This window comes from Macrobrachium rosenbergii, chromosome 12, assembly GCF_040412425.1.
Source record: "Macrobrachium rosenbergii isolate ZJJX-2024 chromosome 12, ASM4041242v1, whole genome shotgun sequence".
Taxonomy (NCBI): Eukaryota; Metazoa; Arthropoda; class Malacostraca; order Decapoda; family Palaemonidae; genus Macrobrachium; species Macrobrachium rosenbergii.
Window position 1 is genome coordinate 81,445,106 of NC_089752.1, and position 16,343 is coordinate 81,461,448.

The following is a 16,343-nucleotide window of genomic DNA, read 5'->3' on the forward strand; positions in this document are numbered from 1 at the left end:
TATATATATATATATATATATATATATATATATATGTGTGTGTGTGTGTGTGTGTGTAACAGGGAATATGTGTAATCAAGGTTTTCACGAAATCCCTTGGGAATTTGTGAAATCACCAATTCGCTCAGGAACATTTGATCCCCGAGAGCTAGCTCTAAACACGACGGAAAATTGATTTATCTACACTGTTTCGACATGTTTAGTACTAGCTCCTGAGGGGTCAAATGTGTTTCGCCATGTTTAGTACTAGCTCTCGGGGATCAAAAGTTCCTAAGCGAGTTGCTCATTTCACAAATTCCCGAGGGATTTTGTGAAATCCCTAATTCCACACATTCCCTGAAACATAAAAGAACTAGGAAGAGGAGCACGCGAGTCAACTTTTTATATTGCGGCTAGTTTCGAGGCTATCTGAAACAAGTGAGCATAATTCTTGAAAAAGGCGCACCAAAAACAAATCAAATCGAACAGAATGCAATGCATTAGAATTCAATACTAGAATGAAAATTGAACGATGCTGTTTAATTTATAGGAGCAACAGCCAAGAGAGGATTAGTTAAAGGGCAACAAAAGAGTCACAAAAGTCAAGACAGACACAGGTTTAAAAACAAAGCAACTCGACTGGCCGTTCATTATTACAGAGGTGGATTTTCTCTGATGGTATATAATGTGTCAGTTATTGCGATTTCCTAGCTTTTCTGGTCACTGTGACAGCTTGCACTTTGTTTTTCCATATATTTCTCTACCTCATCTCATATTTCGTCTTTTGTTTCCACCCTCTCCTAACAGTATTGTTTCATTGTGCAACTGTGAGGCCTTTCTCCTGTTACACCTTTAAAGCATACTTGCTCTCAATTTCCCTTTCTACGCTGAATGACCTCATAGGTCCCCCCAGGACTTGGCCTAAATTTCATATCACATTACATTATATATCTACGGAAAACAAACACACACACACACACACACACACACACACACACACACATATATATATATATATATATATATATATATATATATATATATATATATATATATATATATATATATATATATATATAAGTATATTTAAACACAAGTCAAGGCTTTACTTGCAGAGTTACTTCTTGAACCCGAAATAAAAATTTTGGTAGACATACTTAGCGCACTTGATACACAAAGGGACATGTTGAGGCCACAGCACTTGCTGCTGCACAGGTCGCATTTTCCACTCAGCACGTTGGGTCCAAAAGCGTTAAAATGAAGCTCTATGGAGTTTTAACGAAGATTGCGATTGGATGGCTTGGATCCATCCCACAATCAAAGCAATGGTTACCAAACCAGTGAAGTTCAGACCAAGGGCAACATTCCAACAGTATGTAGACGCCCATGACCGTAAACCAGCACCGAAAGAATTATTAGAAGGCACAGAGGTGGCGAAAGGAGAAGGCAGGTTCCAGAGACTGCAAATAGGAAAGCCTTAAGCATAAACAGCCTGCATCAGAGCCTTGAAAAGTGTATAGAGTTAGATGGTAGATACAAAGGAACCGGACTTCATCCTGCCCTCCTTAAGTAAACCACAAAACATCTGTGAGAATCCGGCGGGAGAACGAGCGACAGAACACCTTCGAATAAGACACACACTACCCATGGAACAGATGAAGATTATATATCGGCCAGAGACGGAAATCACGCCCTCGCCCTTGTTGCAGGCCGCAACACAGGCGTGCCTTTCGGAGCACCAGGATACCCTTGCTACTGCACTGACTACCAGCAAAAGAATGAGACCCGTCGACCAGTAGTTATTCATCACTCCTGTGACATCATATTTTACATTTCAGGATTAGCTCTTAAGTCTGCATATTGTAATAAAAGCTGGTTATGTGCATTTGTCATCCAGTCCCAGTCCCGAAGACGCCCGGTAAGCCAGGAAACGCTTCGTCCACTATGATAAGTAAATGGAACCAAACACGAATAGCAGGCTAATCTTTTTCTTTTTATTCCTTAGAAGCTCACCTGAAGAGAAGGAAGTATAGACTGATTCCAAGTATAAATAAAAAGATAGCTTCTACAAATAATGCCGCTGACTTCAATAGACATTGCAAAGAGTATATATATATATATATATATATATATATATATATATATATATATATATATATATATATATATATATATGTGTGTGTGTGTGTGTGTGTGTGTGTGTGTGCGCTTTCCTGTAGTTATGGCAAGAGCATGGTAAGCTAGGCCTAGCATGTTTCCCAAACTGAAAACTGTCTTGTCCCATCCACGTTATTTAACTAAAAATTTCTTTATTTCTTTACTACTATGAGATTCAGGGCCTCTGTAACACGGTTTTATGGACTTTGCTCCTTATCAAAGCATCGGATGTAGCTGAAAGTTGACATATGTATATTTTACAACCACACAAATTTTGTCAGCATTATCAATAACCTAAACCCGATAGTTTTAATTTTTATAGAGTAAAAATTATCTAGACGACGCCACGGCCAATGATTACGAGCCAAGAGTCGAAAAACATTCATTACGTAAGCAAGGTAAACACCGTTTGACGAAATGTTGCCCCGCCCATCCACCAGACAGAAACTCATTCACCTTGTTCCATCGGCTCTGAAACCCATAGCAGACAAGAATGGCTAACAGGATTTGGAATTGTCCCAGTGGTTGCAAAACTGCATTTGTCTTACGACTTGCAACTTTATACAGTCAAGAGAAAGCCCGTGGCCATACTTACTATAGCCTGAACAGGTAATTATTCAGTGTCTAGTTTAAATCCAATGTTTATGGTCTGATTTGTATTTAGCGTAACGTGATTATAATAATTGTAATGTCATTCAGGATTTTGAACATTTCCATTAACTATTCACTATGCCACCAAGAGAGACAGAAAGAGAGAGATTGTATGTAAACAGTCTTTATATAACTATTTTTTTAAAATAAGATTTTTATCCAAAGTAAATACAAGCTTGTAGGCCTATGTGCTAAAATCTCCAGCAGACCAACGGATCACCCGATATAATTTTTTTCTTTATCTTTAGCTTCAACATCGGCAATAACATACCCAGTTGCCATAATTTGTTAGCTTAATGAAATAACCTATCATCTAATGTTAAACTTAAATTCTGAGGAGGCCATGGCTTATTGCACAGTGGAAAAACATGACAAAGACTTTATGAATGGCGGAACGATACATAGATGTGGGTGGGGCGTCTGTGCTAGCGTAGTAATACTACTGTAGCAGTAGTGCCGCAACAGTAGTAACAGCAGTAATATACATGAATTAAACGTTTAGGCCAACTGCTGGGATCCTTGAGGATCATTTAGCACTGCTTACAACTACTCGAGAAATGAGTTTTTATAGCCAGAAGTTAAATTTTCTAATCCAACAATGCCCATGATAGTCTTCAGTGTTATCCTGAATTATAACGAGGCCAAAGTGGGTGGAGCCTCATGAAGTCATCATTCTGACGATAATTATTGGTGAAGGTTTAAAGCCAAAATACGGTACCGGCTATTTTTTTTTTTAGTAAATAGGTAGATAGCCAACAAATAAAAATTGCTTGACACTGGATATAGCAGTTATCAAATCAAGCTTGTCTACTATGGTTTTGAAAATTACCAACTATTCCCTACATCTTGTCAATCTGATTGTGACCTATAAAGTAGACTGTAATTTCTTAGGAAACTTATTTTGGGAGTTAGACTAATAATCGAAGCGTTTTTGTATTTATTAACATATTGTGTTGGTTTGTTCATTATGACAATTATCAGTGGAGAGGTTTCAGAGTTCATAAAGGTGTACTGCTTTGCTTGTATTTAAATTTTTGTCATTGTTGCCAGAGGTCTAGCCTTCGTTACGTATAGCCAGAGAAAGAGGGAAGAAATGCTGTCATAAGTTACGTAACGAGTGCGTTCGAAACCTTTTCTCTGAGTAAGTTGGCCCGTCTTCAAAAAAAAGTCACTTTTACATTATAAGTACCAAATTTATTCAACCTACGTAATGCAGAATAGTAAAAATTTATGTGTAGATATGTGTATTCTGAATAAGCGTTATATTTATGAAATGCAGATAAAAAGTTATTGCGAAAAAACCGTGTTACAGAGGCCCTGACTCTCATAGTAGTGTATTTTATATAATTCTGTTTTATATAATACTAAGCCTTTTTAAAAATCTAATTTGTATTTATGCTGCAGCATAGGCCTACATTTTAGACAGAGGCCTTCAACATGGGGGCAGCGACCCCTTTGCCAGCTTTTTTTCTAGGGTTTCGCGTGATGGTTCTTGAGCGCGGGTTACCATATGTCCCGGTTTGGCTGGGACTCGTCCCAGATTTGAGGCCTTGTCCTGGGCGTCCCGATCAGTCAGAAAAATGTCCCGGAATGTTGAGGACAAGCAGTCAGTCACCCAACAATGTTCCAATGTTCAGTGGGAACGTGTGTATACGGCAAATGAACAGCGAAAAATCGAGTTTGCAGACAGACTTTGGACCCGTCAGAGCAAAAGGGCCTAACACATTTGGCAGCAGAAACGAATAGCAAAGAAATCGTGCTTTCAGATAAACTTGTGACCCGTCAGAGGAAAAAATGTCAAACAGATTTGGAAGGATGAATAAATAGAAACGTGCAGGTAGGTTTGGGACCCCTCATAGTGAATATAAATTTAGACTCCTTTTGTACTGTCTGTCTTAGGTTGATGAAAATAAGGTAACCCTACTGACGTTATTGAAGCAAAATTTTTCAAGGGGTCATCCGTCATACTGAGTTGCTCATAAGGGGTCGCAGTATGAAAAAAGTTGAAAACCACTGTTTTAGACTTTTGCGCTATATTTGCTTACTTCATCTAGCTATAAATATAAAGAAGAATCGTTTTGAAATACATGGGCATTTAGTTTGCGCACTTACAAAATGGGCCACAGAACTACTGAATCGCAGATAAAATCTCAAAAAGCCAAGCAAATTAATGCAGCACTGCTATCGAGTGCTTACTGCGTTTTGAAAAGGCCCCAAACCAAGGAAACTAACTTTTCTCCCGCCAATGGATATAGGTGGCATTTGTCTTACCTCCCCATAAAATTTCACATAATTTTTATCGATTCCGCATCAAAAGTAGGATCCAGTCTTTATAAAATGTTGATAATTACGTTGTTCTCTTAATATTGTGTGATTTATTCTAATCTGCGTTAAAATGTATAGAAAACAAAAAGTTCTGCACTAAACACTGCATCAGAAACACATTCCAAGATGCTGACTTCGGCAACTGTGCTCTGTAATTCTGGACTTGAGAACATAGTTCTTTTGACAGGCGCCCAACCTGACTATGGCCTTATTTACAGACTTAACATCTCTCGGAGAAAAGTTGAGATTAGTATAACCTCCTCGCACTAACCTGGCGGAGAAGACCCGCCCACCATTGTAACCTCACAGATTGCAGGATTCGTCAGTATTGTATCTATTTCGAATTTAATCATTAACAAGCATACAAAATACAGCATATCATTACAAAATCTGGATGTAATATATAAATTTCTATTCTTTCTGCATAATTGCTGTCAGTGAAATACTTGTCATTGCATAAAAACAAACGAAGAAAAAAAAACGAGTGCAACTGTATGCCAAGAAAGGGGAGGCGTGCTGGTTAATGGAATAGCCATGGTTTTGGCGACAACACAAATAATCATTTTTACTGATTAACTAATCTTTAATTTGTATTTGAATTTATGTTTAGGTTTAATCGTAAGAGCAATACTATTGGGTTTAAGGTGATCTAAAATTAATTTCCTATAGGACTACGTAAATTTTATGCTATTTTCGAGATAACTGAAGGGGAAATATAAAAGCTATACTGTATATGGTTTTTAATGTATTTATTGAGTAATAATAATACTGAATCGGGAAATATACTGTATGTCGAAAAATTATATGTATGTATCTTTCCTATATGCCAAGAAACATGTATTAAAATGACATAACGTTAAAGTTATAATTTAAAAGTGAATATTAGCAAACGAAGGCAATTAACCACATATAGGCCTATAGCCTACAGCTTCATTTACAATACGACTGCATAAATTCATAAACAAACCTCATAATATAATTGCTTACATGTATAGTCGCATAAAACAAAGGGTAAATAGAGAAGAGATATAATTTTGTGGTTTATACAATTATTGGAATTAGACCCATACGAGGCTACCAATCGGCTCCGCCAGATTCAACCATTTAACCAAGGAATTTTAATAAACAGCCTACCCGATCTGTGAACCGCAACTATCTCCAAGTATTCTAAATTCTAGCGATGATTTCTGAGTTTGACTACATATGGAATAAGCACTCTAGTTCAGCTCTGTGATAAAATTCTATACTGGTACTCAATGTTGCCATTGAATAAAAAAAAAGATAAAAATAAAATACAAAAAATAAATAAAACAAAACGGATGGAAGAAAATGCCTCGTTGTAGACCAGTTTTTAATTTTTTTTTTTTTACTTTATTTGTTAGGGGATATCTAACACTTTTCTGAAAGTTCACCCCACTTTGTTGAACTGGATCAAACCTTCCATTCCTAACCAACCATCTACGGACACTGGCCCTTAACAACTGGATTGGAACTGGAGAGCTGGGGAAAATTATTAATAGACCTATATATGGGTAGTGCTTACCTGATCTTCCTCCTCCGATCGCTCATTACGAATATAAATATAAAAAGACACCTTTACTTTGTGTTAGATTATGCAGGAAATTAAATAGGTAAATATATGAAGCTATGTAAGTATTTACCTTCAAATGGGATGATAAATATCAGAACTTTGTTGACGTCAATGAAATCAGCTGATGAGGTGACAAGTGTAAGATTCCATATCCCGCCAAAACAATGGCTGTTCCATTAACCAGCACGCCTCCCCTTTCTTTGCATGCAATTGCACTCGTTTTTTTTTCTTCTTTTTTTTATACAATGACAAGTGTTTCAGTGACAGCAAGTATGCAGAAAGAATAGAAATTTATATATTACATCAAGATTTTGTAATGTCATGCTATATTTTGTATGCTTGTTATTGATTAAATTCGAAATAGATACAATACTGACGAACCCTGCAATCCATGCAGTTACAGTGGTGAGCGGGGCTTCTCCGCCAGGTTAGTGCGAGGAGGCTATACGGAAGTTTTCATCTGGATCACAGCACTTACAGCAGATATACCGGCGTCATTCGGACATGTTACATTCTATCATTATCGTTAAGCTACTGCTCACTTTCAAGTGCAATTTCGCCAGATTAAAGAAAAAGAAAGGTGGAGCATAGACTATTTAGCAGAACATGGAATGGGGGAAGGAAGCCTGATGACCGAGGACTGGAAGTCACAACTCAATACCCAAGAAAGGCGAACATTGTGGCTGTAGGGACATGGAACTTTGCCGCTTGTAATGAAATCATTCAGACTGAAGAAATTTCGACAACAGGCACCAATAACCAAGACTAGGGATGAAGAAAAGCTGGTTTTATGACAGGAGGCAGGACTGCCCACATCAAATGTTTCTGTCAGGCATACTTTGCAGCAGTGTGTAGATTTTAAACACGCCCTTCTGACGGCTTTTCCTTCATGACTTCTAGAAGGCATTTCACAGATCCCAGTGAACACTATGCCATTTCCGTTAAGTCTGTCAAACTATCTGAAATCATGCATGAACGAAGTAGATGCAAAGTTACCGTTAAGGGGCCTTGTCACACGAATCTACAGTAAACACTGAACACTAATTTGAGTGTTATGTTATTTTTGCTATTTGATCAATATCTTTGCAATAAAAACTGGTTGGAGTAGGAAGAGATGGTTTGCATTAGATGACCAATATAAATGAGCAGACTTAGAGTATGCATATGATGCCGTTTGAATCAACCGAGCACCACCAGATTTGCAGAGTGCTTAATCAAACTCATCATATAGGCTAACTAGTGACGGGACTCCAAATAAATCTACGAAAAAACAGAAACAGTAATGAGGACAGAGTATGCACAAAGGGACGATATAACATTAAATGAAGAAAGCGTTAATGAGGTTGAAACTTTCCAATATTCAGTAACTCGGGTAGCCAGTACAGGTTCTTTGAGTTGGAATTCAGTGAAAGACTAAGACTAGAAACTCAAATAAAGCGAACTTGCATTTTAAAGAAAGATTATAAAAAAGTCTAGTATGATCTGTTCTGCTATACTAAATTAATCTTGGTATGACAATGAAGATTTTGCCAATTTGAGAATATGCTTTTAGAAGTAAGACGACCGGACAGTCAGCAATGATGACCAAACTGGAAATAAGGTAGCTTTAAATATACATAATATGATAATGATGACAGTAGGATGGATATAGCTGCGCTATTTCCTTCTCACTACCCCATGGATAATTTGTACTGTACATCTATGGTGTCAGTTGACCCTTGTGGTTACCAGACGCACAGTACATGGATGAGCGCTACGATAGGAGGAGGAGGAGGAAGGCTTACTATGGCATTATCACTTACTGTACCTATATTCCCTAAGGGGTTGTGCGAAATGATCTTATCTACAGACGGACCTCCAACAACTTCCTTTGGGTAGAATGTCTACCTCCTCCTGCCATCTCATTTCTAATATTCCTCGTAAAGCTTTATTCTCAAACAGACCAAATCTTCTAGATGGAGGTTCACATATATAACATGGTCCGTGTCCATATAGCAATACATACTACACTAAACTATTGTAGAATCTCACCTTCATATGAAATTTCAGTCACCTGGTTTTGAAATCTTAGCCTGCCAATTACTTATTTAGTCTGTCACTCAATTCTTAACCAAGAAACACGTTGCTGGATATAATTTTTGTCTAAATATTTGAGAGAATCAACTTATATCACCTTTTCTTCACATTCCCGTTATGCATGCTCTATCCTCATTTCAAGCAAGCTTTGTGAAGCTTGTGGTGTTTTGCATATTCGAAGTCTTTCAAGTTTCTATCATTCCTCCAATCTAAACTCTCTTCCATCTCCAACCATCTTTTTTTTCTATTATCAAATCTATAAGAGTAAACAATTGCGGTGAAATAAGAGAACTTCATAGAACCCACTTTTTAACAACTTCACTTCCAAATCTAAAGACCCAATCAACATTAACGTTGCATCTACTTCGTTCATGGGTGACTTCAATTAGCTATAATTCATAGTAATTCATAGAATAAAAAATCTGTACAACTATGGTCGGCGAACGTTGTGAAATGTCCTCTCGTAATGAACGCAAGGTACCAAAAAGGTACTGTTAAATTGCCTGCACTGCAGCAATTCACACGTTTGATCATCTTTACACTTTTTCTCAGTTTTCCTCCACAATGTAAAAATGAACACAATGCATATTTCACGACAGCAGTGAACAGTGCCATGCCTTGTTGCTACGGCATCAGCCAGGCCACCTTTCTTGGTACTTCGGCTGTGACTTGCAATTGCCAATCGTTAGGCATTGTCTTCTCACCCCACATTCTGCAGAACAGTCTAGTTAGTACACGGTGTCATTCTAGTTCCGTTACTGATTCCACTTCAAAAATGTGAATTCATTCACGAGCACAGTTGTGTCTTCATCGCCTTCTGGTGTCTCAATTACATTATCTCACCTCAAATCTATTATTCAAGAACCCAAAAATATTCTGCCTAGTGTTGTCAATATCCTTTTTCTGATGTTACAGTTCACCCATTCTCCTTTCGCTTTTGCCAGGTATTCTCCTCTTTTTCTTCTCACTCATTCTACTTTGTAGTTCACCCATCCCCCTTTCACTTTTGCCAGGTATTCTTCTCTTTTTCCTCTCATTCAGTCTAGTTTGTGGTTCACCCATCCCCCTTTCACTTTTGCCAGGTATTCTCCTCTTTTTCTTCTCACTCATTCTACTTTGTAGTTCACCCATCCCCCTTTCACTTTTGCCAGGTATTCTCCTCTTTTTCTTCTCACTCAGTCTAGTTTGTAGTTCATGCACCCCCCTTTCACTTTTGCCAGGTATTCTCCTCTTTTTCCTCACTCAGACTAGTTTGTAGTTCACCCATCCCCCTTTCACTTTTGCCAGGTATTCTCCTCTTTTTCTTCTCACTCAGTCTACTTTGTGGTTCACCCATCCCCCTTTCACTTTTGCCAGGTATTCTCCTCTTTTTCTTCTCACTCAGTCTAGTTTGTAGTTCACCCATCCCCCTTTCACTTTTGCCAGCTATTCTCCTCTTTTTCTTCTCACTCAGTCTAGTTTGTGGTTCACCCATCCCCCTTTCACTTTTGCCAGGTATTCTCCTCTTTTTCTTCTCACTGCCAGTCTAGTTTGTAGTTCACCCATCCCCCTTTCACTTTTGCCAGGTATTCTCCTCTTTTTCTTTCAGTCTAGTTTGTGGTTCACCCATCCCCCTTTCACTTTTGCCAGGTATTCTCCTCTTTTTCTTCTCACTCAGTCTAGTTTGTGGTTCACCCATCCCCCTTTCAATTTTGCCAGGTATTCTCCTCTTTTTCTTCTCACTCAGTCTACTTTGTAGTTCACCCATCCCCCTTTCACTTTTGCCAGGTATTCTCCTCTTTTTCCTCTCACTCAGTCTAGTTTGTAGTTCACCCATCCCCCTTTCACTTTTGCCAGGTATTCTCCTCTTTTTCTTCTCACTCAGTCTAGTTTGTAGTTCACCCATCCCCCTTTCACTTTTGCCAGGTATTCTCCTCTTTTTCCTCTCACTCAGTCTAGTTTGTAGTTCACCCTTCACTTTTGCCAGGTATTCTCCTCTTTTTCCTCTCACTCAGTCTAGTTTGTAGTTCACCCATCCCCCTTTCACTTTTGCCAGGTATTCTCCTCTTTTTCCCATTCTACTTTGTAGTTCACCCATCCCCCTTTCACTTTTGCCAGGTATTCTCCTCTTTTTCTTCTCACTCAGTCTAGTTTGTAGTTCATGCGTCCCCTTTCACTTTTGCCAGGTATTCTCCTCTTTTTCCTCACTCAGACTAGTTTGTAGTTCACCCATCCCCCTTTCACTTTTGCCAGGTATTCTCCTCTTTTTCTTCTCACTCAGTCTAATTTGTAGTTCATGCGTCCCCTTTCACTTTTGCCAGGTATTCTCCTCTTTTTCCTCACTCAGACTAGTTTGTAGTTCACCCATCCCCCTTTCACTTTTGCCAGGTATTCTCCTCTTTTTCTTCTCACTCAGTCTAGTTTGTAGTTCAGTCCCCCTTTCACTTTTGCCAGGTATTCTCCTCTTTTCTTCTCACTCAGTTTAGTTTGTGGTTCACCCATCCCCCTTTCACTTTTGCCAGGTATTCTCCTCTTTTTCTTCTCACTCAGTCTAGTTTTGGTTCACCCATCCCCTTTCACTTTTGCCAGGTATTCTCCTCTTTTTCTTCTCAAGTCTAGTTTGTGGTTCACCCATCCACCTTTCACTTTTGCCAGGTATTCTCCTCTTTTTCTTCTCACTCAGTCTAGTTTGTGGTTCACCCATCCCCCTTTCACTTTTGCCAGGTATTCTCCTCTTTTTCTTCTCACTCAGTCTAGTTTGTGGTTCACCCATCCCCTTTCACTTTTGCCAGGTATTCTCCTCTTTTTCTTCTCACTCAGTCTAGTTTGTGGTTCACCCATCCCCTTTCACTTCTGCCAGGTATTCTCCTCTTTTTCTTCTCACTCAGTCTAGTTTGTGGTTCACCCATCCCCCTTTCACTTTTGCCAGGTATTCTCCTCTTTTTCTTCTCACTCAGTCTAGTTTGTAGTTCACCCATCCCCTTTCACTTTTGCCAGGTATTCTCCTTTTTTTCTTCTCACTCAGTCTAGTTTGTAGTTCACCCATCCACCTTTCACTTTTGCCAGGTATTCCTCTTTTTCTTCTCACTCAGTCTAGTTTGTGGTTCACCCATCCCCCTTTCACCAGGTTTTCTCCTCTTTTCCTCTCACTCAGTCTAGCTTGTAGTTCACCCATCCCCTTCACTTTGCCAGGTATTCTCCTCTTTTTCCTCTCACTCAGTCTAGTTTGTGGTTCACCCATCCACCTTTCACTTTTGCCAGGTATTCTCCTCTTTTTCTTCTCACTAAGTCTAGTTTGTAGTTCACCCATCCCCCCTTTCACTTTTGCCAGGTATTCTCCTCTTTTTCCTCTCACTCAGTCTAGTTTGTGGTTCACCCATCCCCTTTCACTTTTGCTAGGTATTCTCCTCTTTTTCTTCTCACTCAGTCTAGTTTGTAGTTCACCCATCCCCCTTTTACTTTTGCCAGGTATTCTCTTTTTCTTCTCACTCAGTCTAGTTTGTAGTTCACCCATCCACCTTTCACTTTTGCCAGGTATTCTTCTCTTTTTCTTCTCACTCAGTCTAGTTTGTAGTTCACCCATCCCCCTTTCACTTTTGCCAGGTATTCTCCTCTTTTTCTTTTCACTCAGTCTAGTTTGTGGTTCACCCATCCCCCTTTCACTTTTGCCAGGTATTCTCCTCTTTTTCTTCTCACTCAGTCTAGTTTGTAGTTCACCCATCCCCCTTTCACTTTTGCCAGGTATTCTTCTCACTCAGTCTAGTGTGTAGTTCACCCATCCCCCTTTCACTTTTGCCAGGTATTCTTCTATTTTTCTTTTCACTCAGTCTAGTTTGTGGTTCACCCATCCCCCTTTCACTTTTGCCAGGTATTCTCCTCTTTTCTTCTCACTCAGTTTAGTTTGTGGTTCACCCATCCCCTTTCAATTGCCAGTATTCTCCTCTTTTTCTTCTCACTCAGTCTAGTTTGTAGTTCACCCATCCCCCTTTCACTTTTGCCAGGTATTCTCCTCTTTTTCTTCTCCAGTTTAGTTTGTGGTTCACCCATCCCCCTTTCAATTTTGCCAGGTATTCTCCTCTTTTTCTTCTCACTCAGTCTAGTTTGTAGTTCACCCATCCCCCTTTCACTTTTGCCAGGTATTCTCCTCTTTTTCTTCTCACTCAGTCTAGTTTGTAGTTCACCCATCCCCTTTTCACTTTTGCCAGGTATTCTCATTTTCTCCCCTCACTCAGTCTAGTTTGTAGTTCACCCATCCCCCTTTCACTTTTGCCAGGTATTCTCCTCTTTTTCCTCTCACTCAGTCTAGTTTGTAGTTCTACCATCCCCCTTTCACTTTTGCCAGGTATTCTCCTCTTTTTCTTCTCACTCAGTCTAGTTTGTAGTTCACCCATCCCCTTTCACTTTTGCCAGGTGTTCTCCTCTTTTTCTTCTCACTCAGTCTACTTTGTAGATCACCCATCCCCCTTTCACTTTTGCCAGGTATTCTCCTCTTTTTCTTCTCACTCAGTCTAGTTTGTAGTTTACCCATCCCCCTTTCACTTTTGCCAGGTATTCTCCTCTTTTTCCTCTCACTCAGTCTAGTTTGTTGGCTACCCTAACACCAATAGCCCTCTCTGAATATGTGGCTCTGTCAATATCAATCAGTCTGTAAGTCGAAATATTCTCTCTTTTCTCTTTTTGATTTTCGTTCAACTTCACTATCAAGGCTCGAGGACTAAGCACTTTCTACTGTGCGTTCTTCATCTCCACCTCACAACTTGTCTACGTGTATACCTTTTGCATTCATCTTTTCTTCTTGTATCCCAGGCATCACCCGATAGTCAAGGTTTTCGTAGCATTACTCCACATCCCAGAGCCTTCTCTGCAGTAGACAGATGAACACTATCATACCAAACAGTCTTCATTCATTGTCTGCTCTCCTCCAATATGGTTTCTGAAACTGGAGACTTGTTTCAACATTCAACTTCAAAAGCCTCTTGGTGTTCGTTTTCAAGAGGCTTTACTGTACCAAACCTACTATGTTAAGTTTTTTCGTGGGTTTCAGCCACTGATTCAATAATTACAAATATCAACCCATAAATACCCTTTATTTTTTAATAAGTTTTCCTTGGGGAGTAATTTTCAACCAAAATGGACTGAAATATGGTTTGTGAATCTGCCTAAGTAAGGATTCGAACCTGTGCCTTTTGAGTTAGATACAAAGATGCAGACATTCAGCCAACACAAGACACTGAAGTTGATTTCATCACACTTTTGCTGTCGAAGTGTGGCCATTTGTGACAGTTTTGTCACGAACTGTCGAGTCTCTTTAATTCTCATCAACTATAGAGTCCTTAATAACGATTTCACTTTACCTTCAGCACAACTTATACATATAGGCTAGGCTAGAGCAGTAAGTGCACTGCACTGCACTGCGCTGGTGTCTCCACCTTTGCCTTCAGGGCTTGATAGCGATGTCAGGGACTTATCCACCATGCCGCCATCAAGAGCATCAAGCTGATTTCGTTGACTCACTGCATATATATATATATATATATATATATATATATATATATATATATATATATATATATATATATATATATATTCTGTATAATTCAGGTTTCTGTAAACAAACTCAAATTGAACCAATCTTCACCCAGATAGCTAAGTGATCATTTTGTAACGTGGTTATTTAGGGTGCTTTGCCTCTTATTCATATGTGACTTTTTCTCTTGTTAGGCAACGTAAACCCCTCAACATCGAGGAGGTCACTTGACCATCCGAGTATCCTACAACTAAAACTAAGAGAAGCACATCTGCCCAAAAGCCATAGTTTCAAATAATTTCCAGAGCGCGCGCAATGAAGGGTATTTGTGTCGTCATATTAGAGTTCAAAATATTCAATGTGAATTAGTAACGTGACTACTATAAATACCTACGTTACAAAATTGCCATTTAGTTATCATGACGGAGAGATGTTAATTAGCCCTCTTGGTGAAGATGGGTTGAATTCGATTTCACGCACAGAACCTGAATTACGCACGAATATACAGTGGAGTCGACATCAGCTCGACTGCTATTGACGGAATAGTGGATAGGTCCCTGTCATCTCAGTATCAAGCGCTAAAGGCATACGTGGCGACAGAAGAACAGTAGACAGATCCTTTTGTGTGCTAGTTGCTCCTGAGTTAAAGTGAATTCTTTACTTACTAAGGGCTTCATAGTTTGAGAATAAACTAAATTCGACATTTGGTTCCTGGCCATGCCAGCTGCACTTATAACCTATACTGTAATTCTCTTTGGGAGTCAATTTTCACAACGTAAAGTGAATCTGATATTTACGAGCATTTTTAACTGCATACATACATACATACATATATATATATATATATATATATATATATATATATATATATATATATATATATATATATATATATATATATACACACACACAGTATATGTATATATACATATGCATAAGTCAAAAAATATTTACTGGAAAATAACTTAGATGTAAATGTAAAATAAGAGCATTTACCTACCTAGACTAGGATACAATCAATGTACATTTCACCTAATGTATGTATGTAAGTTATGTATGTGTGTGTATATATATAAGCATTATTTTTCTATCCTGTTTGCGGCTCGGTCCAGTTAACTATCTGGGTACCTAATTTAGTAGCTAAGTCGAGATGGGAACCTTCTCCCGGCGTGATCAATGTTTGGTGTCGGGCCAGTGACCAACAACCACTCATGTCTGTCTGCATGCACAGTAGCAAGACGAGTTTGGATTCAGAAGTGTGGTTTCGTTCAAGATATTCCCTGCAAATCTCTGGAATCACAGTTGGTGGTATGATTTCGAGAAACATAACTAAGAATACAAGTCAAGACAAAACTGCAAGTATTCTGATAAAGTGCAATGATAATGTTTGGTACAAAAAGTGGCGCACTTGTTGGCATCATAAGGAACAACTTGATGGAAATGCCAGCGCAGAATGTCGCTCTAGTATTTCATTCAGAATGTCATCCAAAGAAAATGATTGATTTAATCATTCTTCTAGTGTTACAGCCAGACGGTTCATCGGCGAGGATTTCTATGATTTTCCTATTGACCGGACACTTTATACACGAATCACTTTCAAACACTTCAAAAGGCAGCTAGCCTAAATGAGGTACAGAATAAAGAAGAGAAGAAAAAAAAAACGGTGGCAGAGTGATGTAACGCGGTCCTTCGAACAGGATGAATACAACTGCAGTTTCGCTCGAAATGTCTTCGGATATGTTCACGGTCATTCCATGCACGCTATATACCAGTCTTTACCAAAAATTATCACGTAAAAATTGCCTGCAATGGTATGCACGTGGGGGGAGGGAGGGGGGAGGTTAACGCTAAATGTACTGAAATTTACGTCCAAAATGGAGGAGGAATAACTCAGGTTATTGAAGCAAAATGCAAAGAATTAATGAGAGCCTGAATAATTGCAAGCGCCACCTCCCCTCAAGGACGCTGCCCGACAAAACCCCGCCGCCGCCGCCCCCTGTCAGGTGGTCCTTCCAGTCCCGAAACACATGGCATATATACCTGCATTATGCAAGGCTA

At 39.1% G+C, this 16,343-nt stretch overlaps 1 protein-coding gene across 8 annotated transcripts in view; it reads right to left on the reverse strand.

Annotated features, from left to right (window-relative positions):
* Nucleotides 1-16,343, reverse strand: part of LOC136843737 (eukaryotic translation initiation factor 4 gamma 1-like) — a 721,796-nt gene that overhangs the window by 486,086 nt on the left and 219,367 nt on the right. Inside the window, exon 1 of one of the 8 annotated variants that reach the window (XM_067112383.1) lies at nucleotides 6,774-6,854. The exons of the other annotated variants lie outside the window; for them this stretch is intronic. The gene's annotated coding sequence lies outside the window, so the exon portion shown is untranslated. Of the gene's footprint in view, nucleotides 1-6,773; nucleotides 6,855-16,343 lie in introns of those variants that run through there. 8 annotated transcript variants of the gene reach the window in all.